Source organism: Thermobia domestica, chromosome 2, assembly GCF_964235325.1.
Source record: "Thermobia domestica chromosome 2, izTheDome1.hap1.1, whole genome shotgun sequence".
NCBI classification, from domain to species: Eukaryota; Metazoa; Arthropoda; class Insecta; order Zygentoma; family Lepismatidae; genus Thermobia; species Thermobia domestica.
The window spans coordinates 132,336,598-132,347,963 of record NC_137455.1 but is presented as its reverse complement, the minus strand read 5'-3'; the positions used below and the strand labels follow the sequence as shown (position 1 = coordinate 132,347,963).

The following is an 11,366-nucleotide window of genomic DNA, read 5'->3' as shown; positions in this document are numbered from 1 at the left end:
TATTTATTTAGACCCCCTATTTATTTACTTATTTATATATTTATTTTTGGGTGGAACAGTGGTATTATAATACAGAGTTTATCGCTTGAGGCATTCATATGGAGCAAATATTTAACAATTTGTGAATATAATTCACTGAATATTGTAGTGAGAGTTATATAATGCGGAATTAGACTGGAAGGTACCGAGAGAAGCATATCTAATCAATATGGTGATGTATTTGATCGACCCAATTTGTGAAGATTATGGTAAGCTGAAATGTTCAATTTTCGTAGAATTGTAAATATACTGTTATTATAGTGAAATTTAAACAAAATACTGGAACATTTGGAAGTTTATTAGCACTTATTTAAAATTCTATTAACTTCGTGATTTGAACGACATTTTGCATGAGTCCATTTTGAACACTTGTTGACTTTTGAAAGCACTATATTTCTGTTGACTTTTTGTTCAAAATTATATTAAGGTTGGATGTTGAATAATTCTATTCAATGTTTTATGCAAGAGAACAAGCTATTCATATACTAACCTACAGAAGGCACAAATCACTCATTGAACTAATATGCAATTATTTTGTGTGAGTCTCTGACTTTGTACCGGACGTGTTAATTTTTATTTAGATACGTTACGTTGTTAAAAATAATTTCTTAAATTTGAGAAACCCTTTCTTATTTGTGCCCCGAGACAATATTTTCTTAGAAATAAGATTTGGCAATTCTTATTCATAACGAAAACAATAGTATATTTTCTCGTTTCGCTTTATAAAATCTCATCTAGTTTCCTTCATTCTCATTAATGAGAGTTTCAAATTCTTGTTTCTAAGAAAGGATATGCTCGGTGCACAGATAAGAAACGGCTTCTCAGATTTAAGAAAGTATTTTTAACAGTGTACAGTAGGGAAAACTAGTACAATTTCCGGTTTCAAAATTCACTGTAATATAATACAAAAATTGTAAGATACGGCAAGAAATGTTATAGACACGGATTGACGTCGGAAGAACAAATTCAATCTCTTTATTGCAAGCGGAATTTATAGATCTACTACTTAGTGTTTCAGTAATGAATCTGCGTAAAGAAAGCTTTCCTTTTTATTTCAGTTTTCTAGACATAGCTACAAAAGTAGCAACAGACCGTACATACAATTTTAACATTGGTACTGCAGATATTGTTTCCACCAAAACCAGTGATGTTTCTTATTCTCTCATTAAAAAAACATTGTATTCTACAAGAATACATGTCAACACAGTTAATATGGTTTCTATAGATTACTTTGAATGTGAAAATCGAAATCAAGTTCCATTAATGATGTTTTAATTTTACTAAGATATTGTAAAGCTTTAAAGATGCACTAAAATTCTCAATTGATTCTATATTTATCTACCAGTAAGCATTTCAAAAAGCACACGTTGTTTACGAAACAATTATTACTAGCGCAAACAGAAACACTTATTCATGAAATTTAAATTACAAATTGTAATCAAAGTTAGTTCAATATGTTCCTTGCTTTATCGCTTATTTCTTTTATTACAATAGCCCACATCATCCCTATTTTGAAGTCAACAACTCAACTATTTTATCATAATTAAAATTTCTGTTTTCATCTAGTCCTCCTGCTTGTTCAATCATATCATCAACCTCTTGATCGGCCATTTTCATGCAATAATTAGTCAAATAAAATCTCATGTCTTTCTCAGAAAGAAGACCATTTTTCTCCTTGTCAAAATACCTGAAAGCCTCACGGATAGTTTCGGAATCGTCCAATTTTCTCAGTGCTCGGGCCATCATCTCAAGATAACAATAAAAATCGATGAAACCTTCTGAGTTGGGATCTAACTCCTCGTACATGTCTTGAAGATGCTCTTTTGACGGCATCTGACCCAGATATTGAAGTATGATTTCGAAAATTTCTAGAGGAACTTTCCCTATCCCTTCCCGGTCGTACATTGCTAGAGATTCTTCAAACTCTTCAACTTGTTCAGCTGTTAAGTTGGACGGTATTTCTGGTGGGGGAGGAGTTTCTGGTTTTTGAAATAAAGTGATATCAAAACTCTCACATTCTTCTATCCGTTGAGGAGGAGCACAAATTTCTTCATCGACTTCAGGTACTTCTTTACATCGTAGCACGTCTACTCCCCTTTCCCACTTTACTTCTTCTTTGCCTTCTTCGTCTTGTAGATTTTCAAAAATCGTATCACCAACCTCTTCTTCATCCATTTCAGTGTTCTTACTTTGATTCACAGAAAAGGCTGCAAATAAAAAGTAATTATGTATAACTGTGAAAAGAACGACTAAGACAATGCACTGCAAATATATGAATAAATAATAAAAAAATTAAAGTATAAATGGACGAGTAATAGCTTAAAGAGGAGCAGGATTGGTTAAAGTTGTACAGATTACATGTCAAGGCGACCGGAAGAACACAAGCAAAGAGCTTGTGTGTGGTCGTGGTTTAAAAGATATACCACGAGCGCACAAAATCGACTGCTGTATTACCATATTGTGTCAAGCATTGTTTTGTACTAGTCAACTGATTTCTCTTAGAGATAACTGTGTTTGTTTTTATTTTTGAGTTTAACATCCCACAATTCTCGACTAAAGCTAAAATAGTCAATGATGATATGGATGATAATGGCGGAATGACTAAAGTGTCTTATGCTTTAATATCGTTGGCGGATTACATTTGAAAGGAGCAAAAAAGAAAAGTGTTGACGCCTGTGACTTAAACTTACACACAATCGTCAATGAACATCCACTTTCGTCCTTCATTGATTTTTTCCTGAAAAATTAAGGACCCTATATATTCACATTGTACGAGTTCAACTAAACGCATTCGATTTGGATCAAACTTGGCGAGGTTGTTGATCTTGACTTGCTATACAAACGTATGAAATATTATGGTGTTGAAGCTTTTGGTTTCCTAATTAAGCCATTAAATTCAGGATTTGAACTCAGTTACAGTTTCACGAATCAATTTAAATACATTTTTACTTCTTTAGAAAATCAATTAACACAACTTTTCTGTAATTTGGAAACTTAACTTGTAAGTTGTAAACTTGTAGAAATCTGGTTCACACACGAACTTAAGTATATTTTTCTTGACAAAAGATTTTTACAACACTTATATGATGGTGGTAGGCGGTGGTGCTCATTCCCCTCTCCCCCCGCAGATGCACACTAAATAAATTGTGAAGCTCAGAATCCTCGTGACTTAGCGGTTGGAGTACACGCCTTTGGTGTGAGAGAACCTGTGGGAGCTCATGTGATTCGGATTCCACATGAAGCTGTAGCTCCACGTCTCGTATAGCCTCAGTCTGCAAAGGACGCTAAACCCAAAATCAAATCAAATGCAAATCTCAACTGAAGACAGATGATGGATCTAAAATTACTTATAGAGCCTTCGTCTTTGTTATAATAAATATCTGTTATCTATATTTGTGAAAAATCAAAACGAGACAATGGAATATCGGAGGTTCTGTGCTCGTATATATTTGGTATACCGTAAGTGCATATTTTTATCTTTTCGTGTGCTAGTGGGTTGCACCGGAATTAAGATATTCGAGTTAATTTGATCCATAAACAATTTTTGTTACACATCTCGGTTCTATGGAGTTTTTTTTTTTTATTTTAAAAAATAGAATTACAAAGTGGGACTTTTAAGATTGTAGTGTTACTACATCCGTCTGTCTATTACTCCAATCCGATAGTATAATTAAATGAAAGCGAATGTCTGAATTTTGCTTTCCGCAATAGACAGATAGAGATTTTCTCTTCCAAGTTAGACAATATGGTCCATCACGAGCAATGGCAACTTTAAGATATAAAATATACCACAGCTTTTATGCAACCTGTACAGTAGTTAAGAAATGTTGGTTAAGTCTATTATAGACTTTATAGCTTTGTAATAGACTGGAAAACAATCAAAGCGTACGCTTAAAAAATACATGGAACTTAATAGACCAAACAGATGTAATCTACATTTTAATATAGAATTGGATACATGTAAACCTACAAGTGATTAACAATATTTGTATATCACTTCTGAAAAGTACAGCGTTACACTACTACTTGTTTCAGTGACCATTAAATGATTGATTTTTTAAAATAAAATATTTAAACGCTCATAAACCATAAATAAGTGACTTTATTATTGCTTTTTATTTTAAAGATATTTCTCTTGCTTTTTTCTTCACAAAGACTTTTGAAATTTTCTCTATGTTCAAACTCCTGTCAATGGACAAAATTGCCAATCTTTTCAAACGTTCTGGCAGAGTTGATGATCTGAAGTTTTAATCAGTTCCAACTTGGAGAAACGTCTTCCTCCGGATGCCACACTTACTAGAATTGTTAAGAAAATCGTATATTGCAATGTGTTCTTGTATGTATTTGACAATCCGAAAGTATGTTACACTCTAGCACGGAGCCTGATTGGAAGCAAATCGGTCCAATCAGGTTAACTCCGGTCTTGGAGATGATAAATTCCTTGTCTTCTAGGCAATACTAGTATTCAGTGTCCCCCTACTATTCCAAACCTAAACCATTTATCTCCTCTCACATTTTTAGTGTTTTTTTTTTTTTTTAAGTATTTGTCTAACTTCAGCTTATTAGAGACTATTAGATTCCTCGTAAACCTGTACAAAATAGTTATTTCAAGTGAAAATTTACCAACTTATTTGCGGAAGCAAAACTAGTGTTCCATAAACCATTCAGTTCCTCTATAACATTTCTCACAATTTTTCGTTGGAATATTACTCTAATTTTTTGTGTTTCAACACAAGTTCAACGTTGGTTTCCAGTACCGAGTCGAAATGAGACACAGTTTTACATGAGTTGCGAACCACATGAATAGACGGTGTGCCACAAGAAAATCCATGATGTGGGTTATGGCGTACTTGTCTGGAAATAGATTTGGTGGGGGAGGAGGGAACTACATTATACCGTGGGAAATGTGCCTTTCTCAATGTAGAAACAGTTACTGCACTATGAATTATTGTAGGAATTTTGTACAATTTGAAATAATAGTATAAGTGTGACAGATTTGATAATATAATATTTAGTAAACATCAAATATGGAGTCAATGGTAGGAAATGTGCTTCTACTAAATGTTCATGGTTTGATTAGTGGTATAGCCACAAAGGGAAGCAAATACACTCAAACTATATTCTTCTACCCGCAAAACAACACCCTCCATGCCGAATTAGTGGCTATCACGTGTGCTTTTGGCGCACATGACCCTGGGTTCGATTCCCGGTGGGAGAGCACAGAAAAGAATTTCACGATCAACCACTTTCATTAATCATCCATCTTCTAACTTAAAATATTTTCCCTTTTAAAAATTGGAGTCGTTTGACATGTAGGCTATTTATTAAACTTCTTTAATAGTTACAGTAAATGAACAATGTTTATAATATAAAGTTAAATATAAAATTCTTTTAAAAAACAATGTTCATATGTTAAAATTATTTAAATAATTAACCATCCACTTTGTTATTGTCATTTACCTATATTGTCATTTACCACAGTTACGAATTTATTATTATAAAATAGTTGTTTGTAACAATATCTGGGTTTAATCTTATATTTTCTTGAATATTTTTATTTATTTTAAATTATTTTTTTTTCATTTACTCATTGGAACGCTAAATCATACAAATGAATTTTCATTTCCCAATAAAATGGTTTATTGAAACGTTTCCTGCAACCTGTGATTCTAACTTCACGCACTGTCAGAATACATGCTTCAAAAAGGTAGAATATGGAAAATGTAATACAGTAATGATAATAAGACTATTCATGGCTTTGGGTTAATTGATTTAACAAAAGAGACACTGACCAAAGCTTAAAACTTTACTTTATTTTAAATTATAATTTGTAACTGTTTCGGATATCTAGCATATCCTTCTTCAGACACTTATATATATGTCTGTATTTTCATTAATTTTGATCGTGTCTGAAGAAGGATATGCTAGATATCCGAAACAGTTACAAATTATAATTTAAAATAAAGTAAAGTTTTAAGCTTTGGTCAGTGTCTCTTTTGTTAAAAGTAATGATAATACCACTCATTCTAGCTTTGGAACTTCTTGTATAAATTAACAGACAAATTCAGACCAAAGCACATATTAACTAATAAATAATAGCGTTACAGTTTCGGCAAATTAACTTTGCCTTCATCAGACATATTATGAAATACAATTTCTAAGATTACAGCTTATATACTTCTTAAAATGAGAGGAGGTCATTCCATATCATTAAAAGTTGCATATGTATTAATCAAAAATTGTTAAAGGAAAGGACGAGTATGATTGGTTCATGGAATGACCTCCTCTCATTTTAAGAAGTATATAAGCTGTAATCTTAGAAATTGTATTTCATAATGTGTCTGATGAAGGCAAAGTTAATTTGCCGAAACTGTAACGCTATTATTTATTAGTTAATATATGCTTTGGTCAGAATTTGCCTGTTAAGTAATGATAACGTGTACGTTTGTACGGTGAGGTATTACTCCTTCTGAAAGACAGGTTTGCTTTTAATACGTAGAAAGCCTGATTCTCCTAAAAATGTAATGTCTGCACCCATGCACAACTTACTGGCTACACCATTGTGTTGGATTCAAAGAGGAGTCCGTCGTAACAAAATTTCTTTCATTATACTGAGTCACTGGGTGCATACCGTAGTAGTAACTCCAATACGCTAAAGTCATTGCCTATTTCTTCTTTTTATTCGACTGAGCTAGACCAACAGCATAACAAAATAAGGTTTTAAAAGAAATCTACGTAAAACAGACAAATTTGAATGGAAATTTTTGTTGAACAAAACGATCTTTAACTTTTCTTTAGTGACACAATTGATTTGGGTGAAACTACGAAACAACACACGAAAATTTGTAGAAATAAAACATGGGGATGCATAAATCAATCGAATGTGGTACTTTCATATTTTGGAAAATAATGTGCACTACGAAGATCGCAAATTAATTTGATAGATAGAATTTCGTTGTCGTCAATAATATATTCTACCCCCCCCCAAAAAAAAAGAATGCAGTAGTATATGGACATATTTAAAAGATAAATAAGTAGAAATAAAACAAACTCAGGAAGTAAACTAAGCATAGTACTAAATGAACAACTAAGTTTGTTCAATATCACTATCATCATACATATGTCTTATTAACCTCAATTTTGTCACAAACAATTCATTAACCATGTTCTGGCAATAAGTATAATCTTAATTAAAAGGGGACCTGTAGTTAGTTGCGCTTAATATTATATAGGTCTAAGATCTTAGAATTAGCGATCTAGAATTTTGCGGATTAATTCCTTAAATTAATATAATTCGCCAATTCAATGCTCTATAATGTCAGTAATTTGTTTCTCTCATTCTCAGGGTACCATTAGAGTTTATGAGACATACGTTACAATGTTCCGATTCACTGCTCCGATTACAATTCATTTGAAGAATCACGTAAAGAAATCACAGTGACTGGAGCAATAAATATGGATAAGGGCGTGTTTAGAGCCCACTCCCCCTCATCCCGAAATGTCTTTGATAATTTTAAGAGTTATCTGTTCTTAGTAAATAATAAATGTAAATTCAAGTATGAAGATAAATAAGAAACCTAAAAATGCATGCAAGGAGAAACACTATTCGAAAGTTCAAGAATTACGTAAGATGACGATAGGTTCTTGTATTGTGTTTTCTTTTTCCAGTGTGATTCAGAAATTTGCTAGCATCATCACAATACATGCTTTTAATTATTCCGACTAAGAGGCTTGAAGAAACTTATTTCCTATCTTCATCAGATTTTAAAATAGGAGGTAGGTAGACAGTAGATTGCCTATAAATATTCTCGGTTAACATGTTTCTACAGACATATTTTTAAAATAAGGTCTAAGGAACTTTGATCAATTAGCAGTTTTTTTTTAAATTTTTAGAAGGAACAGTAGAGTCAGAGGTTATATCTGAACCTTTTTCTCCGTTCCAAACGAAATATTGAATTCTTTAGATGGTCTTTTTATCATGTTTAGTGGACAATTTTCGTTCACTTCGTTATGACGGCATTTCCTTCTAAACATAAGCCTATTTGATATTATTCTCGAGAAAATTTTCACTATTTTCTAAGTGTATTTTTAGATATCTCTTGATTATGTGAGAACAGAGTCGAGAACTTGAAATGGAGAAGGGTTGTCCTTCGAATCTTGGACTCTATCTTTTGCGAACAGAAACTTGTGTTTATAAGCAAGTACAATAGAGCAGACAGCATGCGGATCTCAAAAAATTGTTTCATGTTCCATGGTTATGCTGCGTAGGTAAAAATGAGGCAGTGATGATAAGAATGAATGAAATAGTGGAATGAAGTAATTAGGATGAAACGGGAAAATCCCGAAAAAACATCGGCATAGGGGGCCCATGCACTAGAGGTGAAAGCTGTACCACTGAACCAGCGCGGGCTCAACATGAGAGCAGTTTGTCTCCTCGTAATTTAAAGGAAAGGATGTTATCTCTGTTTCCAGGCTCAAAACGTATTTCTTTACAATACATTAACTGAAGATACAAGTAAATGTTAAGATTCCATTTCATGTTCTAGTCATTGTAAAATTAGGACTTGCACGATTTTTTTTTTTTTTTTTTTTTTTTAGTTTTGGCCAATGTTTAGTTGAAGGGGGGCAGCCTTTTCCTCAAAAAAAAAAAAGTTACAATTTCGCAAATTTCTGTTAAGACTAGATTTGGTTGGTTAGATCATTTTAGAGCTAACTATTTTCATCATTTTATGCATGTTCCCTTACACACGCTTCCGGTAAGTACATATACTCTCTACAACATTTCTGATTTCTACAAAATATACTTTTATTCCATTCTTAAATGAGACACAAATCAATTACACTTCCATTACTTAAACCCATTCTCCTGTAGATCTAGCTTTTACCTACTTTTGGTCCGCTCATCTAAATATCTAAACATAGTCCTTATTTTTCAACAATTATTTCTGGTGGCCATCCTGATTTTTTCCTGTCTCAGATGGAATATTGTCATGTAGCCCAGTGCAGCTATTTTGCAAGAGAATGTAGATAATTACTGAAATAATTTTAATTTTTATAGAATATTCTGGTGCCAATTTCAACTTCATCTTTGTCAAGTGTGGTATTGTTATGTCGCTCATTGCAAATACTGTGGAGAGCTCCTTCGTGGCTAAGCGAATAGCATACGCTTCTTTGGCGTGAGAGATCCGTTTGATTCCCGGCGGAAGCTCATGTGGTTCGGATCCCACGTTAATCAGTAGGTCCCGCCTCATATAGCCTTGCTGCTCAGAGATGTTAAACTGAAACTCAACTCAACCAAATACTGTGGAGAAGCATAAGAAGATAACTAATGAAAAATTATAATTTTTCAACAACCACATTCAACATGATTCCGAGTTGTGTTTTTAAACATAACCTGAAGAAATGATCGTATAAACTCGCTAGTAAGAGTAGCATTTTCGGATTCGCAGATTGTAAAATGTACGAAAAAAATTGGTAAAGTTTTTAATTTGCCCATTTTATTTCGAGAACAGGGCATTTATTCCGAAGTTGGTCATCCTCCTAGTTTTTGGCAAAAAGTGTAATAAATGGTTCCTTTCTGTATCGAAGTCCAATATTTAATTCACATAGTATTGGCGAGCGAGTGTTAGCGAGTGAAGGCGGGTTAGAGCACCGCATTGCACTTTGTTTTCTGTCTTTATTAGATTTAAATGGGAAGGGAGACCTGTGTTCTAGAACCTTGTCGTCATATTGGTTATTTTACCGTTGCATTGAAAAGTATAACTTTCTCCACGTTTCTTTACAGTTATTTGCTTACCGCATTTTTTACAATTTATTATTAGATTTATTCAGCCATGACGTTTACTTTTAATAGATTTTCCTTATTATCACCAGCCATGTTAACAGAACAAATGCTCATTACATACCCATAATCCTGTAACCTTGCACCAAGTAATTCCCTCCGCTTACTACATAGTTCCATGTTTAGAATCGTTTATATATATATATATATATATATAAACAGAATCTTCGCTCTCCTTATACATTATTAAGCACACAAACAAGCAAATTATTTATTTCTTCCGCTAAATTTTCATTATTTTTTTCTAGAAACGGACGTCCAACTTCCGAACGCATCCATAGAACAGAATCCAACAAACCCCCGTGGAGCTTGGAACGCGTTCCTATTACTACTACTACTTATACTATGGATCCGCATAGTAAAACTGCATATATGTTAGACTACGTGATAGGATACAGAAATATTTAATGCCATATCTTGATGCTATTTTTTGAAACCTCACTTTTAAACGTGTTTTTAAGTGTGAACGGCTTGTGTATAGCCCGCTCCCCCCAGTTCTTTGTCACCGGAACTAGAAGAGTCACTACTACTACTACTGCTACTACTACTGCTATTGCTACTACTACTACTACTACTACTACTTATATCGAGAACAGAACCCAACCAACCCCTGCGGGGCTTCTAACCCATTCCTACTACTACTACTACTATTGCTACTAACTACCACTACTACTACTGCTATTGATACTAACTACTACTACTACTGCTACTAGCACTACTACTACTACTACCGCTACTACTACTACTATTACTTATACTAAAGCTTCCTTACCGCAAGATTTACATCTTAAATCTTTATAACATGCAATTCCGATTCATTATGAACTAGTATGAATAGTTAGAATCACTATGATTCGTTAAAAATCACTGGGGGGAGCGGACTATACTCAATCCTTTGAACTGTCATTATTCTTATAATTAAGCTACTAATATTGATGTCGTCGCACATGTAAATACATTATGGTAATTAGATTCTGCGTATTAACAAGGTTTACATCTAAAGAATTGGATATAAATTTTAACTTATGTACTTATTTATTTTAACTTATGTACATACTTACTTATTTATTTTATATGAAAACGAGTTATTAATTTACTTCTTATAAGGTATTAATCTCATTAGTGATTAAATATAAAACGCACTCACAGACACAGATCACATAGCCGAACGGCTTTATTTTCTTTACCATTATCGGTGTTAATTAGGTGCACCAGACATAGTATTCAAATGTGCTAAAAGTGTATTCAAATAGAGTTATGAATGTAAGAAATTGAATTATTTGTTTGATAAATAGTAAAAATATTGCAAATGGCAGAAATACTGTCATTTGCCTTTGTTGGCTGACCATCTAGTCGTATTGCTTGAATCATAAAATAAAGTAATTGATAACAAGTAGAAAGATAATGCAATTATGTCAAGATAGGTAATAGATAATGTCAAAATCTAGAAATTTAATTATTGTCATATTTAGGAATGTGTCAAAAT

The 11,366-nt window shown here is 33.0% G+C and overlaps 1 pseudogene across 1 annotated transcript; it reads right to left on the bottom strand.

The window, feature by feature from the left end:
* Positions 1-1,070: 1,070 nt before the first annotated feature.
* Positions 1,071-11,075, bottom strand: LOC145675564 (calmodulin pseudogene; annotated as a pseudogene). The gene is made up of 2 exons (XR_014129155.1): positions 10,942-11,075; positions 1,071-2,246 (listed from the first exon to the last, which is right to left on the bottom strand). The product of XR_014129155.1 is annotated as a calmodulin pseudogene (transcript).
* Positions 11,076-11,366: the final 291 nt, after the last annotated feature.